This window comes from Dysidea avara, chromosome 6, assembly GCF_963678975.1.
Source record: "Dysidea avara chromosome 6, odDysAvar1.4, whole genome shotgun sequence".
Taxonomy (NCBI): domain Eukaryota; kingdom Metazoa; phylum Porifera; class Demospongiae; order Dictyoceratida; family Dysideidae; genus Dysidea; species Dysidea avara.
Window position 1 is genome coordinate 14,393,592 of NC_089277.1, and position 7,480 is coordinate 14,401,071.

Below are 7,480 nucleotides of genomic sequence, written 5' to 3' on the forward strand. Positions count from 1 at the left end.
ACCTTCCCTCACAGCATTGTGGAAGCCATGCCACAGCAGTCCTAAATTCAATGCATAACTGTAGTCAATACACATTTGGGTGGTGTCTCTGTACGTGTGGCTGTGGTAGTGTTGCTTGAAGATAAGCCAATCTTGTTCCAACTCCTCACTAAGCATTTGGCAATGTCATTGCATGTAAAATCTCTAGATAGCTCATCCCTCATGAGCTTTGTAGCTTCAGCAACAATTTACCCATGTAATATAACCATTAAAATTTTTTGTTACTTTCATGTTCTTAGAAGGATTGTTCTTTGATGACCATCCAGTGTATTAAGTTCCTTAGTTGATACAGTGTTCCTTTGTCTCTGCTGGACTTTTTGTACAGCCTTGCATTTAGTGTACTAAAATATATTAAGCAATTATTAGGAGATAATATTTTACCTGTATTGGCACATTCTGGTATGCCAGTCAGCAACAGCTGGAACAAAGCCCTCCAAACAATGCAAAGTTGATTCACATAATGTAATGGCACCTCTACCGTGAACGATAGTCAGGTGATCGTCAAACAGCAAGATTCGGATCAATCTTGAGTCATGATACCTCTTACAGACACCGTCTTTTGTTGCCACCTGCAGCTGGACAGGAACATAAATCAGCATGCACACTGGCTGTGTTACAATCCATAAAAATATTAGCACACCATTCTTGTACTTGATAATACATTTAAAAACACAAACTAGAAAAGAGAAATTATTATACAACCAAGTACTAAGAATAATACGAAACGCGGTTAAAATTACGTCATTAATAATGAATGAATAAATAAATAATTAATAAATAATGTTTGAGAAAACTACAGGGTCTAAGGCTTCGCACTCACCGGGAATAGAATCCATGTTGTATGAAGAGATAATCGTATAATGGGTGAATGTTTCCGTGGAGGTGATAGAAACGTATGACAATTCTATTTAATGCCGATCAAAACAGCACGTGATATACCCACTACCAATCGAGCAGATTCAAATGGCTATTTAGACGAGTGAATTGCTGTTCAATTGTGTTTGAAAGTGTTGCCAGCTGGCACATTAAGTCTCAAGTCGCCATGCCAGCTGCCAGTGGATGCACTCCGTGTATCGATGGCTGCAGGACACCTGAATAGGTTTGACATGCCAGCTGCACAAGGACAGGTATGTTTGTTTGTATTGTAATGTACATATGTCTTGTATTTTACTGTATTTTTTCTGGCTTGCTAGGCTCTGGTTGGTTTGGTTGTCTGTCTGTTTGTACTAATGTATTGTAAGAGCGTGGTATGTTTTAAATTTTTCTTGTATTATTGTACATTTTGCCTTTACCTAGCTTACTAGGCTCTGGCTGGCTTGGCTGTCTTCCTTTATCTGGTTCACCTGGCTTGTATACTCCTACAGTATTGTGCATCTCCTGTAGGTTGTGTATGCATATACTGTGTACACATCACTGTGCCATTACCACATCAATGATGTACTGGCACTTAGCTACTGGTGGCCTTTAGTTACGATGCCACTATTGTGTTGTATATGTCACTACTGTGACGTACTGAGTTGATTTGGGGATTGTGCCTTCACCACCTAATAGCCTCACCAGGGGGTTGTCACGTTGGTGTATGTACTTGGTTGTATGTGACGCGGTCCTAGTAATAATAATAAGTACATTACATCAGCGTACCACTTCAATTTACAAGATACAGCATTTCCTTAGATAATGTACTGTGGGTGTGCCATGTCACCATACGTTGTTAGCCCTTAATAATTGGCCCATACTCTGTACCGAAATCCTGCATAACTGATGTTGGTATTCCATGCAATTAGCAGTACCATGTTACTAAGACCTCAAATTCACTGAACAGTTTCTCCACATCCACTGGACTGGGAAAAGTTTTATCTGGAGAAGGAAGGGAGATCTTCCGATAAATCAGGTATGTTAATTGTAATCAACACAGCATATGAATGAAAACAATGTAACGTTTCCAACTGAGTACTCACTGCTGGTAGCATCATCATCACTTTCATCCTCTATTACATCCAATCAAAGTAATGGGTCAGTATTGGCCTGTGGATGGTCATCAGTGATCTAATTTCATTTTAAAGTAAAGTAATAATTCTAATGAATTATGTAAATGACTAACCTTAATATTCATCAAAAGGCTGTTTCCCAGGAGATCACATCTACATCATGTTTATCAGACAAAGCTTTGACAATGTTGGCAGCAGCTGTCACTGACACTGTTATCATTAAAAGGTTGCAAGCACTGGTAGACCTGTTGTACTAAAGTAAAAGCCATCTACTGGAAAACAGTAATACCTGTTTGTATATGGCAGCATCATTGGCTTTGAACTTAGCACAGTTGCTTTTATTGCATCTTAAACATCATCAAAATTACAAAGCAGATAAATTTCTCCTTGGATTGGGTAGTAGACATTTAAAAATTTCTAAATATAGAAACAACTTTCTGCAATTCCAAGCACAATTCACAATTGAACTGCTCAAGACATTTTAGAGACTCCCTTAACATTGATTTATGCAATGGAGAATTCAATATCTTGATACTTACAAGTTACTTCTGTTGTAGAAGGTGAGTAATTCTAGTCTGTAAGGTATTATGGATTCTGGTGTAGCATTCTGTATGGTGTTACAATGTTAGGAAATAGGAATGTACATCTGTGTTTAAACATACTTTCATCATCTTCAGCATCTTCTCAAGGAGGTTAATTCCTAGTTGGGCAGTCTCAGCAGATCGTTTCTCTCCAGTGCATGGTCTGGAATGTGATGACAACTCTGTTTGTGGTGGTGCACTTAAATTGGAAATTATGTCAGTAGATCTTTAACAACAGTTTTGTAACTAAACTTTTCTGACAAGGTACACATAGGTAAGCTTTCTCTTCACTCAGCTTCTCAAAAAGAGTCCTAGTCAAGTGGTACAAATAAGGGAATTCTAAATCATAAGCTCCTTATGCAAGGTGTACGTACCTGTTAACATGGTCCTTCAAGCCGATCACGCCGCAGTGACCTACAGATCCAGTCAGCTACTACACTCGCGAGCATGAGCAAGGCTATGTTAAGAGACGCTCGCTTCCCAGACGAGAATTCGTTGGTACCACAGTACCCGAAGAGGCGAGTGACAATTTTTTGTTTCCTTTTACACTTTAGTTGGTGTTCTTCAATTGTATTGGGAGCACCAGAGACGGGAATCCTGGTGAAGCTGATTGCTGCATGCCGCCAAACTGTACTGGAGTACGTGAGCAGTATAAATAGTTAAGAGTATAGACAGACCGCTACATTTTCGACATGGCTGAATGAAGGCTTGAGTAGAAAAAGGAAAAAGAGGTGGAGATCGGTCATCCACCAAACACAGTAATCAACTATATATCAAAAGGGTCTCACACAATTAAGGAAATAAGACTTACAGGGGTGTAGCTAGAAATTTTAAATAGGTGAGGCAGACCTTGCAATATTATGAATGATGCATGTACTCTAGTGTGTAAGTACAATCAGCAAGCGTAACATGCTCAAGCTTGGGGGGGGGGGGCATTGCCCAGGAAAATTTTGAAACTTTAAGAGCTACAAGACTGAATGTGGAGGTAATTTTAGTTCTACTATGATGGTAATAGCATAGAATGCACGTTGTGGTATTTTATGCATGTTGCTCAGACCATGTATATAGCACTGGTAACATGTCAATCCAGGGGGTCTGGGCCGCCTTATGCTTCCCTAGGAAAGTTAGAGATTGATTGTGAGGGCAATTTAAGTTGCTTGATTGTTGTATTAGGGTGAGTGCTCTGTTAGGGTGACTGCTCTATTAGAGTATATCGATCTGACCAGTTTCTGAAAACCTTAGTAGCTAACCTCTTATGGATGGACTCTTATTAAATGCCATATAAACTTTATTAATGCAAGCTCTCAATGCATAAAAGGTCCAATGTAGCTTTCAGTTCAGTGACTTCAGTCATCAATATTTGGTGAGGTAACTGCCTCACCTGCCTACATTGTTGCTACACCTCTGGCTTAGACAGCATGCTAAGAACTGCATGCAGCCTGGCATTGTATATACTTCAGTCAACAACTTAGCACCACTAGTTTACAGACGTTTAAAGCAGTTGTTTTCACTCCTTAAGACTTATCCAATGATGAAACGGTGGATACATTACAAGTGTTTCCATTTCTTATACACCAAATACCATCATTACAGAGTGATTTGTTACAATACGTAGCAAAAACAGCTGATGTGACATCAGTGATCAGTTTGATCCCCTTGAGTGCATGGTGGAAGTTGAATGCTGGTGAGCTGCCAATTTGGTATCTGCTGCTCTCAAGGTATTTGCCTTGCTACATGTATGAACTTCCGGTTTGAACCATTCAACAGAGTAGTCCTTCATTTCTTAGCACACCAAATTTTAATTATCTCACGTGAGAGAACATCTTGTTATAAGGAAAATCACAATGCCTATCATGTGCCAATTATCGGCGTGGGGTACCTATTATCGGCAACTATACTTTCGTGATTGACCAATTATCGGCACAGTGTGTGATTTTGTGTGTAACTCCATGATGCCTCGTTGGTTTTTTGTGAAATTTGTTATGGGAGAACCAGGGAGATGCAGTCCTTGGGTAACTTTGTTTCACAGAAGTTTTACAAAGATGAGGCCAGCCATTCAAGAGATATTCAGGTTAGACGTAAAAACATACTGATTTCTAATATAAAATTATTTTTACGCTTACCTAGCATAGCTTGTATAGCGCTTTAACAACAATAATCACCGAATGAAAATGATTCTAAGAAATGTTTCAGAGGATATAACAGCCCATTAATTGTGGAACTTGGTAACCTCCATATACCCCTTAGCCTCCATAGTTTACAAGTGCCAATAATTGGCACCTGCCGATAATTGGCGACTTACACTATACATGTGCATATCCAGAGAGCGTAAGTGTGTCTGAGCATGTACATATGTAGCCATGAAGGTGGGAGCATTGCTCCCCTGTCAGATCGTTTCTTATCCACTTGCTACACCAGTAAAGTAACTTTCAAATTATTGACCTCTCTCTCAACAATGTTAGTCATATCATCATCAAGCATACAGTTTCAAAACACAAGGCAACACCTTCTGGTATTGACACTATTTATGAAATACAATTTTAGAAATAAACAGATACTAGCATAATTAACTTATCACAGCATTACTGCATGTCCTTGTGGATAGAGTACAAATCATACTAATCCTTCAAAATACACACAAGAATTGACCATGCACATTATACCACACTTATACTATGTTGGTAAACTCCTCTGTGATGACTTGTGAATCTAACTTGATATCTATAGGTCTCTTACTCTCCACAATCATTTACTAAAGGATCAACAATGAAGATAATCACTGTTTATCTCTAAGACATGTCTCACTCTCACCTGTTGAACCTTCTTCTTGTATGACAACTGCCAATGTGTCTCTTTTCTCAAAACATTACAACTACAAACATTCTATCTTTAAACACTGCACACCAAAGCTATAGCACCAAAGTATGAGGATTGTATGTTAATTATTAGAACTTTGTGTAGTAGTGAATTTGTCTATTTAATTCAAACAACATGCAAATCAGCCAAGTGTGTGCATGGTATACGTTAGTACTGAGTTATGGACTGGTCCCTCCATGCTGGCCACCGTGATACAGTAACTCCTAAGCAGATAAAATGGCACATATTAAATGGATTTGACTTAGACATCACAACACGCCATCTGAAATCTTGGAGGAGGTCATCTGGAAAATCTTTTGGACAGCTCTCTCTACGACTTCACCAACTGTAACTTTCTATAGTTGACACACAAATAGTACTATAGTAATTTAGTTTAGTATTTACTTCCATACACAACTTGACAGATATACTTGTAGGAGTGACAGTAACCACAAGAGTAACCCCTTTACCAGAAGTGTTCATATTTACAACCATGAGTGGCTAAATTCATAATAAGTTGTGTACAAAAAGAATTTCATAGGTAATTACAAAAAACTTTACAACCATCACTATCATGCATGTACTAGTTTGAAAGTTTCTATACTCCACAAGATATTTAACGTGTTACAACTTTTGAATAAATTGAATGCCTAACACTAGACAACTCTATTGCCAATCTAGACTTTTTCTCTCTGACATTTTACATCTTAGCCTGGGTATGTCCCTCTCCTTCTGTATCCTTCAGGACACAATTAATAAAACTGAAATCCGGTGTTGTACATGCTCCATAGCCATCCAAAGCTTTTGCAGTTTATAGACTTTGAATGGCACAGATTATTTTTTGTAGAAGTCCAGCTGATTGTCTGTTAAGTTTAAAGATTTATGCAAGCATATAAATTTGGTTAGATTGAATGAGTATTACTTTGACCTCTCAACAATCAGCTAAGCCGTTGGAGTTACAAAAACAAAACATTTTACATAATTATAACATGTACACATACAGTTATAATAATATTATAATGATATACTATAATGAAAGTTTGCACCTTCTAATTCCCACAAGAAATAATCACAATACCTTCGTAGTTCCCTAGCTGGTTCAAGCCCAAAAGTCAGCCAGACAGGTGTATACCTTTAGTCACAGAATACATACAGTGCACACATCATGCTTGCACATGTACCTTGTCCTCTGCAACTGTGTCCCAAACTGTAAAAGCTGAAGTGTCCACAGGACATGAAAATGTTGGGACATCACTAGTAACATTGCAGTGTCTGCATTTTTGGTGTCCACAAGACACTTCAGTTTTTGGTACAGTGAATTTTGTTTTTATTGACAGCTCAAGCTTGACTAATTTGCAGTACAGTATACATAAAACCTGTCTATTCCAGTCACCTTTGGGCCAATAATTAATTTTATTGACCAGCTGCAGCAGTCCATGACTGCATTTTAAGACAGATGAGATCATTATTTTTGTGCATGGCAATAATATTATTAGCAGAATGGCCAGTTGAACAACAGATGGCCTATTTATACAGATATGTATCAACAGGCTTAAATTTTATCGTGGCACATCAATGGTTTATGCCAGTTTTTGCAGTTGGTATTATTGGCTGTCGAGTCACATAACTCTGAACTTTTGTAACCAACAATTGGACACTTGGAGAGAGCAAAATGATTCCATAGGTCACCTTAAGGTTCATGTCATTATTGTGTGGCCGACTTCGACTGATTCAAGTGTAGCTACATAGAGGCAAAAAGTTATAAGAATATGCAACTATACGTACATTGCTTATTAATATAATGTGGCCCAGGGTTAGGCCTACATAAAGTATTATGCCAGCACATTATTATAAAGTGTAATAGGATAGAGTGCTATGCCAGCATAATGTTAGCATTTTAGGTAGATATTTCAAACTATGGAGCTTAATTCCTTGAAAATAGATCAATACTCCCTAATAGAGCAGCCAGTGGAAACTGTAAATTGCATTAGAGCGCTCAAATGCATTGTACATAGC

The 7,480-nt window shown here is 38.2% G+C and overlaps 1 protein-coding gene across 1 annotated transcript in view; it reads right to left on the reverse strand.

Annotated features, from left to right (window-relative positions):
• LOC136259176 (E3 ubiquitin-protein ligase TRIM71-like) overlaps positions 1-7,480 on the reverse strand; it is a 70,197-nt gene that overhangs the window by 41,571 nt on the left and 21,146 nt on the right. The gene's annotated exons all lie outside the window — the stretch shown is intronic.